General features: G+C 39.7%; 1 protein-coding gene across 1 annotated transcript in view; it reads right to left on the reverse strand.

Annotated features, from left to right (window-relative positions):
• The window catches only part of LOC102312749 (SRY-box transcription factor 13), a 47,563-nt gene extending 43,127 nt beyond the window's left edge, over window positions 1-4,436 (reverse strand). The window contains exon 1 of the mRNA XM_005933484.2: window positions 4,084-4,436. The gene's annotated coding sequence lies outside the window, so the exon portion shown is untranslated. The remainder of the gene's footprint in view (window positions 1-4,083) is intronic.
• Window positions 4,437-15,133: the final 10,697 nt, after the last annotated feature.

A 15,133-nucleotide genomic window follows, 5' to 3' on the forward strand; every position in this document is an offset into this window, starting at 1 on the left:
ACCAAAAGAAATCTCAAACATGATTGGGCCTTATTATGAACCTGCTGCCCACATAAAAAAAAAACCCTTTCAACATTACTAATAGGTGTGAATAATTTAAATCTTTTACCACATATAACAATAGTACAGCAGGCTGGAGGAATATTTTGAATAATACTGTTTATGAAAAAAATGTTTTAACTGTTTACTTTTTCAGGTTTATTTGCCAAAGTAAACAAATTCTTTATTGTCATTTTGCATTTTTGTAAAACAAAACTCTTTCAACGCCAATCTTTTTCACAGCAGCTTATGGAATAAATAAAATAAAAAGAATGAAAAGGACTTAGGCACTACTAAACTGGCTATCGCTAAGTTGTCTGAGTTGGAATTGTGTATGACTGCTCATTACTAATTAATAGAAACATGTAAAAGCGAGAGTCTATCCATCCATTTTCTTCCAACTGAGGTCTTAGAGGAAGAGGCAAGTTACACCTTGAACAAGTGACCAGGCTAACGCAGGGCTAACAAACGGACAACCAAGTTCCAGAAAAGGGGAGAAGGCAGAGTACCCATGCAGGTACAGGGAGAACATGCAAACTCTACACAGAAGGGTCCATCTGCCTGCTGGAGTTGAACCCAAGACTTTCTTGATGTGAGGCAGCAGTACTAAACACTGCAAAACTTCTACAACAGTTCTAAAATGTTTGTCTGTAACTACATCCTCTGCAGGGCGCTTTGAATCTGATTATCTTTAATATATTGTACACAGTTTAAAGTATCACACACCTCGAGGGACTGTTGTTCTGTGCTATGACACAATATTTTTTTAATGTGATGAAGAATGTAAAGAACCACTTAACCCTCTCAGGCTCAAATTAAACTTTTTGTTGCTAATGCACAACTAAGTCCTGCAGTGGTACTTCTGAGTAAAAAAACTCATAAAATATGTATGTGGGGTAATCAGGTTGTTAGTTTTTAACTGTTGCAAATCGGCAACGCCTGCCTTGAGAGGGTTAAAGGAATAATTTTTTTTTTTTAAAATATTCATTTCTACTTTTTATCTAGAGATGGACAAAACAGCCACATTCAGGACCAGCTGCAGGTTCAAGACTCCTGGGTTAAATAATGATTCAGCTGATCGACTGTCGACTATACTACACTATGTTATTCATTTTTAAATCTCATTGTCCAAATTCTTTGCACATGAAAACTAATTTAATTTGTTCAGTTTGGAGGTTTAACCCTCAGGAAGATGGATTAACAGCAAAAATTTAAAGCACAGTGAGCTGATATGATACAATGATATGACTCGGTCACCGTATATTTAATTTTTAGGTTGCTGCACAATATAAGTGAAGTCCTTATGCCGACCCGTCTGAAGAGTCGGACAGACAACATGCTTATACTGTCGCTCAAGCGGCAGAGTGATGTAGTGATGTATGTAGCGCTCATGCTTGTTGCGATTCTTCCAAAAGAGAAAATGCAGTGATGGTGGGGTTTTTTAAAGAGATCACAAGCTTCCCCAAACCCAGCATTGTTCTGCGTGATTGGCTTGGCCTCACACTGCGCTAAAGGACAGGCTGAGGAACACACGCACACACACACACAGACACACCATTATTCTCCATTGTGCTGTTTATCTGTGGACTCCTGGTTCAATAGGATTCAGAGAACAATGTCCAGAGGATACAAGAGGTCAGGAGGAAAGATGAGGAAAAAACTTAGTCTGCTCTGCTGCCCTGATGGAGACATCCAATGCATAGGAAGTGGTGTGACACACACATCACACACCACACACACACACACACACACACACACACACACACACACACACACACACACACACACACACTGGACTGGAGCGCACAAATTTCAAGTCTAAAAAATTGGTACAAACAATGACCCACTAACAGTAGATTTATTGTAAACACGCCTGCTTACAACAATTTGTTATCACGCTTCACAGGAAGACCAAGTGTGGATGTGAATTCATAAACTTTAATCTTCTTTACTGTGCCCAGTATAAATTAAACCCACAAAAACCTACTGACATCTCTTTTCAATCATGACATGCCCAATCTTTCACAAACACCTGCAGGACAGCAGCAAGTGCAACAATGACAACAACAACGTTTTAGAGAACATCTGATGCTTAGCTCCATTTATGGTACAATATTGATAAATGAGCCCAAACTGTGGCTACAGTTGCTTTCACAATTAACTGATTCATTAGTTGGTCGATAACACGCCCATTAAAAAACCCAGGAGTCCAAGGCTGACATCGCTTTTCTGGCCTAACAAGGATCCAAAACTGCCAAGCATGAGAGCGCAAAGTAACAAACTGTCAGGTATTAGAAGCAGCTAATGTTCTCCCTTTCACAGTCAGCTTGAACAACCAAACTCTGATTACATCAGTTTGTTCCTGATTCTTTATAACGTTACCTTTCATTTGTGGTTTGCCATGTAGGTGGAAATTTCTAGTAAACAGAAAGGAAACAAATGTAAACTTCACTCCACCCCTATAACTTTATTCTTATTATAAAACAGTGGTAACTACTTTGAGCAGTGCTAGCACATGAACTTAGCAGACACCTGTTTGCTAATTAGAAAGCAATATATGACGAGGCTGTGGCATGAGACACGACAGTGCTCGGGCCAGCGAACAAAGCACGAGTGAAGGTGCAGGTCACCTTTCCCCCAGCATGAACCCGTTCACCTGGGAAGACAAAGCTCCAAAAGAGAAGGTGGGGCCGGTGGAGGGATAGGGAGGGGGTGGAGGTGAAGGGTGAAAAACCAGTCCTCGAGGTTGTGTGTGTGTGTGTGTGTGTGTGTGTGTGTGTGTGTGTGTGTGTGTGTGTGTGTGTGTGTGTGTGTGTGTGTGTTGTGTGTGCAGAAGAGAGAGGAGAGCAGGAGTACATTGCTGCTGACAAGCAGACTCTTTACGTCTGCATTGCTTGGTTCTGTTGTCCACCGCAGAGATTGAAAGATAGTGTGTGTGTTTTGTGTGTGTGTGTGTGGTGTGTGTGTGTGTGTGTCTGTGTGTGTTGTGTGTGTGTGTTGTGTGTGTGTGTGTGTGTGTGTGTGTGTGTGTGTGTGTGTGCAGTAAGCTAAAGGATATGAAGATGCAGCATTAAACTAGCCTCCAAAAAAGAAAGAAAAGAAAAAGAAATGAAGGGCAGCAGGGGGTGAGAAGATGGGACTGAAGAGTGAAAGAGGACAGAAAGGAGATTGACAGAAAGAAAGGTCAGGGACTCCCCACTGATGGACAGCTTTGTATGCAACCAGCCACTGTAAAGACGAGCACACACACTCACACTCCTTCCTTCCACACACTTTGTACTCGGCACTGAGATGTCACCTCTGAACTGTTCCCAGACCTGTGAACCGTTTCCCACCTTGCTAATGCCTGACCCTTTTAACATGCTGAGAACCCCTGAACATACTTAAAGGAGCCTAAGGTGTCACCTCTGACATCACTGACCCTCAGGGCTCCACTGCTTTACAGACCAGACCGCTGCAACACAGTGCCACTGCTTCCCACCCCACAGCTTTATAAAAAGATATTTCTATGCTGGCAAAATTTCACAGTACAACAAGGAGAACTTTCCTCACTCTGAAACTTAATGAAGTTCTAATTATTCACTGCCATACTTCAGTGGATCAGCTAAAAATGGGGCTTTATGGAGAAAAGAAGGGTGTTGAAGTCTTTGCTAAAACGTTGACACCTGTGCCTATTCTCGGTGAACCTGCTGATATCCGCTCATTTGCATCTGCCAACAGAACTGACATCATCCCCATCACCACCGCCATCATCATCATCATAATAATAATTTCCCACACCACTCGATAATTGTGTAGCGGAGCAGTGAGGTCGAGAGCAGCGCTCATTTTTCCACATAATTATGCATTAAAGTCAAAAGTCAAAAGAATGCGTAAATGGAGAAGCTGGTGCAAGTTAGACTAAATGGGAATGTTGGGAAAGTTAGAAGTTGATGGATGAGGTGGAATTCCGACTGATCTGAGTTTGGGAAGTTCCTTCCCAAGTTCTTATTAACGACAGTGGTTAATATTTCCACGAAGAGTGACCATCAAGCTTCCACTCACCAGTCCCGGTGCGCCCTGCGCTCTCCACCAGAGAGACAGGAGGGGGGGATAAACTTCCGTCCTCCTCCTCTTCCTCCCCCGCTTTAATTGCTCACCGCATGCAAAGCACGGTGGTTTGGGACAGACGCTTCTCCGCACGAACTTGTCCTCCCGGTCCTTCGGAGTGGAGAGAGCCGGCTGCTGTTTGTGGTAAGATGACGGTGAGGAGTGAGAGGCAGGCGGAACACTGCTGCGATGCGTAAATGTTTTTGGAGACGGGGAGCGCGCACACTCACTCACTCACTCACTCACTCACTCCCGGTGACTTTCTGTTTGCTTGTCTGGGTTTCCAACTCTCACCGTCCCCAGCGCCCTGCAGCTCACCTCCCACTTAAAGGGAGAGGGACTAATTTCCAGGTGGCGGCTGTGAGAACACTTACACACACACACACACACACACACACACACGAGTGTATCAAGGGAGAGAGAGTCGATAATCTGTTACTGGCTCCCGTGTCTATTGAAACGCACATTGACTACACTGTTAATGACTATTGATTGGAGAGACCTCACCAACTGACGGCCTCTTCTCTCCCTCTTAGATCCATAACCAATCCAATAAGCAAGACTTAATAGCAAAGATACCGGCTGGGTCGTTTAACTTTACAAGTACATATAAAATAAATAAATAAATAAATAAATAAATAAATAAATAAATAAATAAATAAAGAGAGAGAATGCAGTTAGTAGTCATTTTCATTACAAGCTAATCTGTTATCAGTGATTAGTTGGTCGCTCTTTAAAATGTCATGAGATTACAGAGCGTGTAAAGTTGCGCTTTCAAACGTCTTCGGAACTGAGTAAAGATTATTAGAAGGGGGAGGGGTGATCATGAGTGAGCCTGGGTTGATTCAAAGAGTGATCTTTGTTGACAGAGGCTTTCTTTATTCAGCGCTGTGCCATACTGCAAAATTTGGTATTGAGCCAATACCAAATAAATGCCACAAAAATGCCACTAAATGCCGATATCACACGTTTTAAACACTGTGATTTTTTTTAAATGTGTCAGACAAGCAATGAATAAAATAGACCTGACAGTCAAAACAAAAAACACGACACAAAAGTGTTTGTTTCTGAGTGTTTGTTTGAGGTTTGTGTTTTTTTTTTTATTTAAAAAAATAAATACATAAATAAAAAAATATTTAAAGTATTGATACTTTGCCACCATTGATCTGTTACTTATATCAATATTTTAGTATTGGTATCAATACTGTCGATATTCAGTTCGATTTGACCGCTTGTCATTTTTAAAATTTCCACCTTTTGATCAAAGAAGTCTGTCATGCTTAACAAGTGTGGTGTAAAACTATTCCTATATTTTTTTTTCAGGGATTTTTCCCACTCCATGTACAATATCCTGTAAATCTGGGACTCATTTGACTCTTAGAACTGAAGAAGCTTCTCGGATGAGAGGTTTAACGTCTTCAAGCAACTTAAAGAAGTCCAGACACTTTTCTTTCTAAGCTCCTTAGAATATCCTCTAAAAGTATGCTAACAGTAAAGTGCAAATACTTTTGGTGGGTGCTGTATGTATCCACTATTTGCAACACTTTCTACCTCTTAGCTCACTAGACACTGTCTCTTAGTCAGTCACACTTTTAAGACTAAAAAAAAAAACAAACAATTAAATGAATGAGAGGTAAAACTTGAGGGGGTAGGGACAAATAAGTAAATACTTCTGCCTACTCCTTTTCAAACAAATAATGGAATAATACTTTGTAATGATTGTGAAGGCACATGTTTGAAATGTTTGAAATAAAAATGAACTGAACTGAACTGAACACTACTTGCCATGTGTTGAATGAAACTGTACACCTTCAGCGTCTCTTTTAATGCGTGATGAAGAAAAAAAAAAAACAGGAGTTTGACTCCTATCCAGATCACTTTTTTTTTAAAAAAACAAAACTTTAGGGTAAGTAAGGGTTTTGCAACAAAATCACGCTCGGCACTGACAACATAAAGAATAACCCAATGACTGAGGGCGGAAAAAACAAGAATAAATCATAGTGATGGAAGTTTAAAAGTGAAGAACAGAAGTGTTAGCTGTGTTCAGCTGTTACCATACACGGCTGGTTTGTTTTACACAGCAGGAGCTCAACTACATTACAAATATCCAGGTAAAATGCTGGATTTAAAATTTAGCAGATTTCTTGTAAACATTGCTGCAAGCTAACAGCAATTACCTTGTCTCTTGCTAGCAGTGTTAGCTGCATCAAGCAGGGATAATTCTTGATCAGCGGGCACAGCATTTACTCCTCAACGTTTGCTTGAAAGTCTTAGTTTTCAGCTCTGAGGTTTGTGTGTTTATTTTGTTTGTTGGTAGTAGTTTTAATAAATACATTCTTTCAGATTAAGGTAGGAGTATATAACGCTAGCAGTAAGCTAGCAGTATAAACTACCAGTAAACTAGCAGTTTTAAACAGCAGTATATAAAGGTAGCAATAAGATAGCAGAATAAGATTAAACTAACAGTGTTACAATGTTACAAAGGTTACACGTCCATGTCCATGCCAGCACCAGCAGATGCTGTTTATTTCAGACAGAAACATGTCGAACCCCTCAATGTCTGCACATTGAAAGGTGGCATTAAGTAGGTGCGCAGTGGGTTACAGTGTGACGCTTACTGTCCAAGCATCAGTATGTGATGACTTCGGAGTGAGGACAAATCAGTATTTGTACCTAAACACACATTGAAATAAAAGATAAAAGCCTAAAAGTCCTGTGATATATGCTAGCACCGCCTCCCTCCAATGAACTGGAAGCACTCGTGTAGTAGTTAAGTATTTACTGATATATAAGCTAAAATTACATTATGCTTTTTTTATAGTTATGCCTCTGTCAGTGCGCCCCAGGGCAGCTGTGGCTACAATGTAGCTTGCCATTGCCAGTGTGTGAATGTGTGTGTGAATGGGTGAATGACTGAATGTAGTGTAAAGTGCTTTGGGGTCCTTAGGGACTGAGTAAAGCGCTATACAAATGCAGGCCATTTACCATTTATGATTAGTTACAACACACGTTTTTGGATAGGTGGAGTTTCTCTACTGTGTCACCTACCAGTCTACCAGACTTTATTAACGTGTAGCAGGAGCACTGGCCTTTGCCTCACATAAATTCAAACATTTTTGGACGTAACACACACACAACAGCATCTTAGTCTCGCACCATTTCACTGTAACTTCAGGCTAGTTCAAAAACGCTCCGGTTCCTTTCACTGAGAAACACTTTGCCGCTGAAAACAATCCAGGTAGCAATTTGCATCTCCCAGAGAATGCATTTAAGAATCCAATGAGTTTTAAATGATCACAGTTTATATTGGACACACTGTGGCTGGCTCCAAGAACATTCTTCTTCCTCTGCCTCTGATGAAGATTATATAACTTAACTTATCTTTCAACCATTATATGCGAATCTTGTGTTTTAGCAGTGCTTTTTTTGTACTGTTCTTTGATTGTGAAAAGTTGTCATCAGTCCGTATTTCCCATGTGATGGTGAACAGCCAAGCCTGCCATGACTGAAAGACATGAATGTGGTTATGCTCTACAGTAATGTTATCTTATTGTATCTGTGTGGCTAACTGTGACAGTGTTGTAGGTAAAGAAGCAAGAATCAAGCCAACATCACATAAGTGCGAGTAAAGAAGTGAAGACCTCATATGAAGAAAGAATGAAAAGTAAAGAAGGAAAGAAGGACTCTCTGAGGTCATGGGAGTGCACACAGTGAGGAGCAGATAAAAGGAGGTGCGGCTCTGTGGGGACAGAAAGAGGGAGAGAGAAACAGAAAGAAAGCGAGAGAATGAAAGAGAGGGAGAGAATGAGGTAGAGAGAGGTTGGCTGTGCATTGGGGAAGCTGATGTGCCATTTCTAATCCCTCCTGTTCGTGGCTTTGTGCCGTGGCCCAGCAGGAAGTGGGAGCTGGGCAGACAACAATTAACAAAAGAGCTGTGAAGAATACAATTAGCCATCAATGGCCAACCACGGGCCTTTGTGCCTGTCACCATGGAGACGGCACAACACCACTATACCCAGATTACAAAACCCTTTTCTACACTTCTCTTTTTTCTCTCTCCATCTCCCCTTCTCTCCTGTAGCCTTTTCACTTTCCCTGCACTTTATTCTTCCGCTTTTTAACCATTGTCCAGCGTTTCTCTTTAGTTTTTTGTGTATTATGTACAGATATTATATGTCCCGCTATATAAGTGGACACGTGCATCCTTTATCTGTGTCATCTGGCTACTTGAAATTGAAGCACTTACTAATCATTTTTCCTAAAGTTCAGCTTACCTGTCAGCATCAATGTAGGCTAATATCATTCAGCGATCCTCAACAGTGTCGCGACACCTCACTTTATGTAGTAAAGCTTTCAGAGACATCGTGAATTGAGGCGAAACCACACTCAAAGAATCCTGAATGGGAATCTATTGGAGATTTCTGCAACAGCAAAGACTGCAAATGAAGTATGATATGACTTTTAAGTGTAGTCTTTTTGAGAGTTGGCAGTCATTATGGATTTTCAAATGGCAAATGGGCTTTATCAAATAAGTAATCATGAAAGCCAATTTTGATTGTTGTATACTCTCTAGAATACCTGGATAATACAGCGGATAGTTGGATTGTTAAGCGTGTATGTTCTGGATAGCTTTCTGCTCAGGCTATAGAGTTAACAGCTCTTTATTTGTGTATGACAACCTAAGCTAAGTCTCTTCTTCCATGTGATTTTTCGGGCAGCAGTGTTTATTAAAGCCAAGCATCTATGTTTTAGATCCAAATCTGCAGCTACTCTATTCCATGAACATATGTGGGTCCACGTCTAACACAACAGCTTCCATACTGTGTAGGAAAATTTCCGTCTTCGTTTGGTTGCAGTGAGTAGCGGACTACCAGTTTCCTGAGGTACGTTCCTGAGACGCCTCTCTGTCTCCGGTTCCATCCGAAGTGTCTCATCATCAATTTGATTTTGTTCCTTGTTTGGGGATGTGGTTCCAGCCAACCATCAAACTGAAATGATTTGTGACCGTCGTCATAACAGCCCATGGGGTAATCCACCTTTGCCACCATTTATCTGCCGAGTTTCCGAAAAATCAGACTCGCACGGGTAAACAAACTGGCTGGAGCAGATAAATGTGCACAGTGATTAGATCAGTATTCCAGGATGAAGATCCATCGCCGTTCCAAGGGCAAATTTCCACATTTTCCTTTAGTTGGACTTAAAAACAAATATTGCAAGTCATGCTTAAAAATTGTGTATTTGTGATGGCTGCTGGGAGCTTGTCAAATATAAAACTTTTGCATTTTGCCTCATCTAACTCTTAAACTATTTTTGTACATGTACTTTGAGCAACTGGTGTGGTCTGCCTTGTCTCTCATGTAGCTTACAGTAGGAGTTTGTCCACCTTATGAATTCTCATTACTGTAAACGCTCTGGTTTGGGCAGGGGTATGATGACTGGATATGAAGCAGGAAGGCTGCAGTTCCTTGAGGTTATCTCAAAGGTCAGTCACATATTAAAATGCAAAATAGCAAAAAATTAAAACTCTGAAGTGGTTTTTTAATGGTTTAAAGTTGGGGATGTGTCTGCTTTGACTCACGGGAATGCTGACACAAGAAGCTGCTACTGGTTTGTGCTGCCATTCAGCATCAGCAACGAATGGCAGCACAACTGTTTTGGTTCTTCCTTGATTTACTTTGATGATTTGTTTTCTTTTGTCTTGCTTTTAACTTGCTGTCTTCTTCTACCCTCCCATCCAGGTCGCCGGACTCGCCGCTCCTGTGTCAGCGCAGGGCAGACACACTTTGCTCCCCCTCCCTCCTTTTGTGTTTAGATGTTGCGCCGTCACATGACGTGACTTAGATGCTTTTGGGGTTGTTAAGTTGTTTACATATTATTTATATTTTTGTTGTTGAGAACTTTTTATCTGTAATTTTTGTATTATAGTTTCTCAACAGTACTTGCTTGATCTAATTTGCTTATTAAGATTTTTCTAAAAAGAAAAAAAAAGATAATAAAGCAATTTCTATTTAATTATAAACTTTGTCCTAATTATATCCTAGTTTTAACTATTTAATAATAAAAAAGGAAACATACAAAACACTTAAGGTCATGAAAATTAATTGAGACTTAGCAAATCAATGATCAAATAATCACCTTATTTGTTGAAAAGTATCGGTATCGTTGATATTTGCCAGTATTTACTTGGTATCGGATCGATACCAAAATAAGCAGTATCGCACACCACTAGATTCTGTTCATCTGGACGTAGCGTTTTCAGTGGGAAAAATGTTTCCTCACTCATCCAAGTGACTTCTGCCTAATTTCACCTCCTCACTACGTACGACTCTGGATACTGTAGCTCCTGTGAAAACTAAGGTTTCTAATCAGAAGTACCTGACTCCGTGGTATAATTCTCAAACACGTAGCCTAAAGCAGATGACTCGTAAGCTGGAGGAAATGGCGTGTCACAAATTTAGAGGATCGTCATTTAGCCTGGAGAAATAGTTTGCTGCTTTATAAGAAACCCTCCGCAAAGCCAGAACATCTTACTATTCGTCACTGATTGAAGAAAATAAGAACAACCCCAGGTTTCTCTTCAGCACTGTAGCCAGGCTGACAAACAGTCAGAGCTCTTTTGAGCCAACCATCCCTTTAACGTTAACTAGTAATGACTTCATGAACTTCTTCACAAATAAAATTTTTATCATTAGAGGAAAATTTACCAATAATCATCCCACAGATGTAATATTATCTACAGCTACTCTTAGTACCATTAATGTTAAGTTAGACTCTTTTTCTCCAATTGATCTTTCTGAGTTAACTTCAATAATTACTTCCTCCAAACCATCAACGTGTCTTTTAGACCCCATTCCTACAAAACTGCTCAAAGAAGTCCTGCCATTAATTAATGCTTCGATCAACCTATCTCTAATGATTGGCTATGTACCACAGGCCTTCAAGCTGGCTGTAGATAAACCTTTACTCAAAAAGCATCTCTAGACCCAGCAGTCTTAGCTAATTATAGGCCAATCTCCAACCTTCCTTTCATATCAAAAATCCTTGAAAGAGTAGTTGTCAAACAGCTAACAGATCATCTGCAGAGGAATGGTTTATTTGAAGAGTTTCAGTCAGGTTTCAGAGCTCAGCACAGCACAGAAACAGCTTTAGTGAAGGTTACAACTGTCGCCAAAGTGCTTGCTCAAAGGGGTCATATGATTGTTGGGTTTTTCTCTGTATCTATGAAGCGCCTTGAGGCGACTTTTGTTGTGATTTGGCGCTATATAAATAAAATTGAATTGAATTGAACTTCTTCAGTCTCAGCTTATAAACGGTACATTTACACAATAACTGAAACCAGCCCACTGAATGAACAATGGGCTGTGAGGTCAGTTCCTTGATTATTTCTCTACCCTCCTTGAGATTGTTCTGCCTCAACTTCATCATTTTCCCCTGTGCCTAACTGTCTCCGCCTTTCCACCCTGTTGCCACCTGTGTCTCGTTGTGTAATCAGCCTCTTATAGATGTATATAGATGTGTTTCGGAGCTTTGTTTCTGTTTTCGCTCCAGTATGTTTTTTCATGCTTTTTTGTTTCTTTGGTTTTATTCATATGGAGATTGTATTAATAGGTTTTTCTTCTGGCAAAATTTCATTTTTTTTCCATTCACATATTTGTGCAGAAACTTTTTTTTTTTTTTAAATCTTGACCTTGGAAGAAATTTTTCAAAATGCATCCATTTTCAGTGATCCAAAATGCTGTTTACATGTGGACAAAAGGCCCAAAAGCATAGAAAAAGCTAAGCCTACCAAAATACCTGTTTACATGCAGACACAGCCTTAGTATTAGTGATTGAGCACATATGTGTCCCTGTGTTTCACTCAGCTCTAAAAATACAACATCCCAGTAGCCAATATGCTGATGTGAAATGTTGAAAATGTCAAGTAGATGTGACAGTTGCTATATCTTTTATATACACACTGGACAGCAACTCGTTTTCTGTGCAAACTATTGGTACTATATTTATATCATTATCAGACTTTTATTGCAAACTATCTATTATTGCATTAATATTGTCCAAATCACATTTATATAGCACAACTGAAAAAGCTTGTTTTCCTCAAAGTGTCAGCCTAGTTTTTGGGACAACCAAAAGCAGCCAGTCGGCTGATCTAAGGGCCCACGAGGGAATATAAGGCTGAAGTACATCAGAAAGGTATGGAGGAGCAAGACCGTTTAATGCATTATAAGCCAATGTTAGGACTTTGAAAGTAATTCTGTGATAAATAGGAAGCCAATGAAGAGAGGACAGGATATGTTCGTGCCTGTGTGTACCAGTTAAGAGATGGGCAGCAACATTTTGAACAAGCTGAAGATGTGAGAGGGACGCTTGGCTGACTGATGTATCATTTTCTCCTAGTCATGCCTCGACAAAACAGGCTTAAACTTTGCTATTTGGAACTGGAAAAAGCTTTTTTGCAACACAAAACTGATTTGTTTATTAAATTTAAAATCAGAGTCCATAATGACTCCCAGATTTGTGACATGCTGTTTGATGTATGACCCAAGTCAACCATAAATAATAAGGGATGGATGGAGCCTGGATTATTAGGTGCTAAAGGCAGGTAAATTTGGCAGTCGTCTGCGTAGCAGTGGAAGGATATCTCATGTTTTCTAAGAATAGAGTACAATGAAAAAAAGAAGAGGACCAAGGACTGAGCCCTGAGGAACCCCACGAGAAAGGGGGGCTGAGTTGGACAAAAAAATGTCAGTATTAACACTGAACTTTCTGTCACTCAAACAGGAATGAAGCCAATCCAGTGCTGCACCTTTAATGCCAACCCAGTTTTCCAAACAAGAGATAAGAATACTGTAGTCCACAGTATCAAACACTGCAGTGAGATCTAAAAACACAAGAATCGCAGAGCTTCCAGAATCATTAGCTGTAACAATGTCATTAAAAAGCTGTAGGGGTGCAGTTTCAGTGGAATGTAAATGTTTAAAACCAGAATGAAAAACCACCACAATAACATCAGTATCCAAAAATGTAATAGATTGTGTAAAAACTATTTTCTCCAATAACTTTGAAAGAAATAGGAGTTTTGAGATCGGTCTAAAATTTGAGCAAACTGAGGGAATTATTGAAACATTATTGTAAAACCTAAAAGTTTAAACTATCTTTAAGCCATGGCAGTTGCTTTATGGGAATGCTTAGAGAAGACTACAGGTCAGAGGTGTGGACTCGAGTCACATGACTTAGACTCGAGTCAAACTCGAGTCATTAATTTTATGACTTTAGACTTGACTTGAAAAAATGTTCTAAGGCTTGTGACTTGACTTGGACTTTTACACCAATGACCTGGGACTTGAATTGGACTTGAACCGGTTTACTTGAAAAGACTTGATATTTCACCCCAAATCTAAAATTTAACACGCATATTATATAGAAAGTGTGCACCATTAATTCAGTTCATTGATTCATTTATTCCAACCACACTCCGTGCGTATGTGTGCATGAGCTGTAGCACAGCCAATCAAATTAGCCAGAATTTTTTAAAGAAAAAAAACCCGCTCAAAAATGCTGCAAGGAGTTATTTTTTTCAGGTACATAAACTATGAAGTAGTCAACAAAAAAACGAAATGTAATATGCAAAACATGTAAGTAGAGAATCACGGACAGAGATGGAACAACTTCCAACTTTGTCCGACAGTTGAAGTTGCATAAAGAACGATAGGTTCTCTTTTGCTACGATGAGATAGCTGACTTCATCTAACTAGCAAATGTTGTCCAGGCTACGTTGATGATACTGTTTGGTTTTAATGTGTATAGGCAAGGCAAGGCAAGGCAAGTTTATTTGTATAGCACAATTCAACAACAAGGTGATTCAAAGTATAATATTTTTTGTCATGCGATTTTAAAGCTGGTCCTACAACCGCATCCAAGAATAACATGCAGCTTATCTCAGAACTGTCAGTGAAAATTATTCTTGGAGCTAGGTTTAATTGAGCTGCATTTTAAAGAGGTGCAATTTCACAATTTGTGTATATTTTCTAAGTTCACTATTTTGTCATGTGTTGAGAAAAACACAGATTTAAAAATTACATGGTCTAATATTTACATTTAGCATAACTGCAACATGCTTTTTTTTTTGTTTTTTTTAAAGACTCGAAAGGACTTGAAATTCAAAGTTTCAGACTTGTGACTTTACTCGGACTTTTACACCAGTGACTTGAGACTCGACTTGACTTGAGACTTGAGGGTAAAGACTTGAGACTTACTTGAGACTTGCAAAACAATGACTTGGTCCCACCTCTGCTACAGGTAGACCCTGAATAGGGACCTGGGGTTGAAGCTTACCAGCATTTCATTAACCTGCTGGCTACCACTCATTATGTGAACTTGTGATTAATGAGTTAAGTTTTAATACCCTGGTTACTTATTTTCTCTTCAGTTATTAAAATACATCCATACTGCGGATAAGGCCAATAGTTGGGATAATGATACTGTATTTGTATGTGCAGGTGCACTCTCAATGAATCTCAGTGAGTCAGCAGATTTAACAAAGACACCCTGTAATGATATACACTTATCTGCACCCTGACATTAAAGGAAAGTAAGGATGTTCCAAACTGATTCATAGGATTGCAATCATGGCTAATTCAGGCATTTTGATTAATAGTTCTGGCTGCGCTGTCAAAAACACCCCACTGTGCTCCATTATAACTCTGTCCACACAGTGCAGTGTGTGAGCGACACGCTGTAAAAGTATATCAAAGCAGCAGTCAACTTTGGTTCATGACTTGACAGTGTGTTTTGTTCATGCTGAGTGTCTCCTGTTCAGATGTTCTTCCAACAGATGTGCACTGACAGTCTTGGTAGCTAATACAGACACTCTGTGACACCGTAAAGAAAGTAGGAAGTATTAGTATTGGAAGCAGTCATTTCTCAGACCACTAGTTTTTGAGTAGTAAGTTTGAGTTTCTAATAAGATAATGAGGTTACACAGACCAGAAATTAATTAGAAATT

The sequence above is a fragment of the Haplochromis burtoni genome, unplaced genomic scaffold (genome assembly GCF_018398535.1).
Source record: "Haplochromis burtoni strain Fernald_Lab_line unplaced genomic scaffold, NCSU_Asbu1 Contig_97, whole genome shotgun sequence".
Taxonomy (NCBI): Eukaryota; Metazoa; Chordata; class Actinopteri; order Cichliformes; family Cichlidae; genus Haplochromis; species Haplochromis burtoni.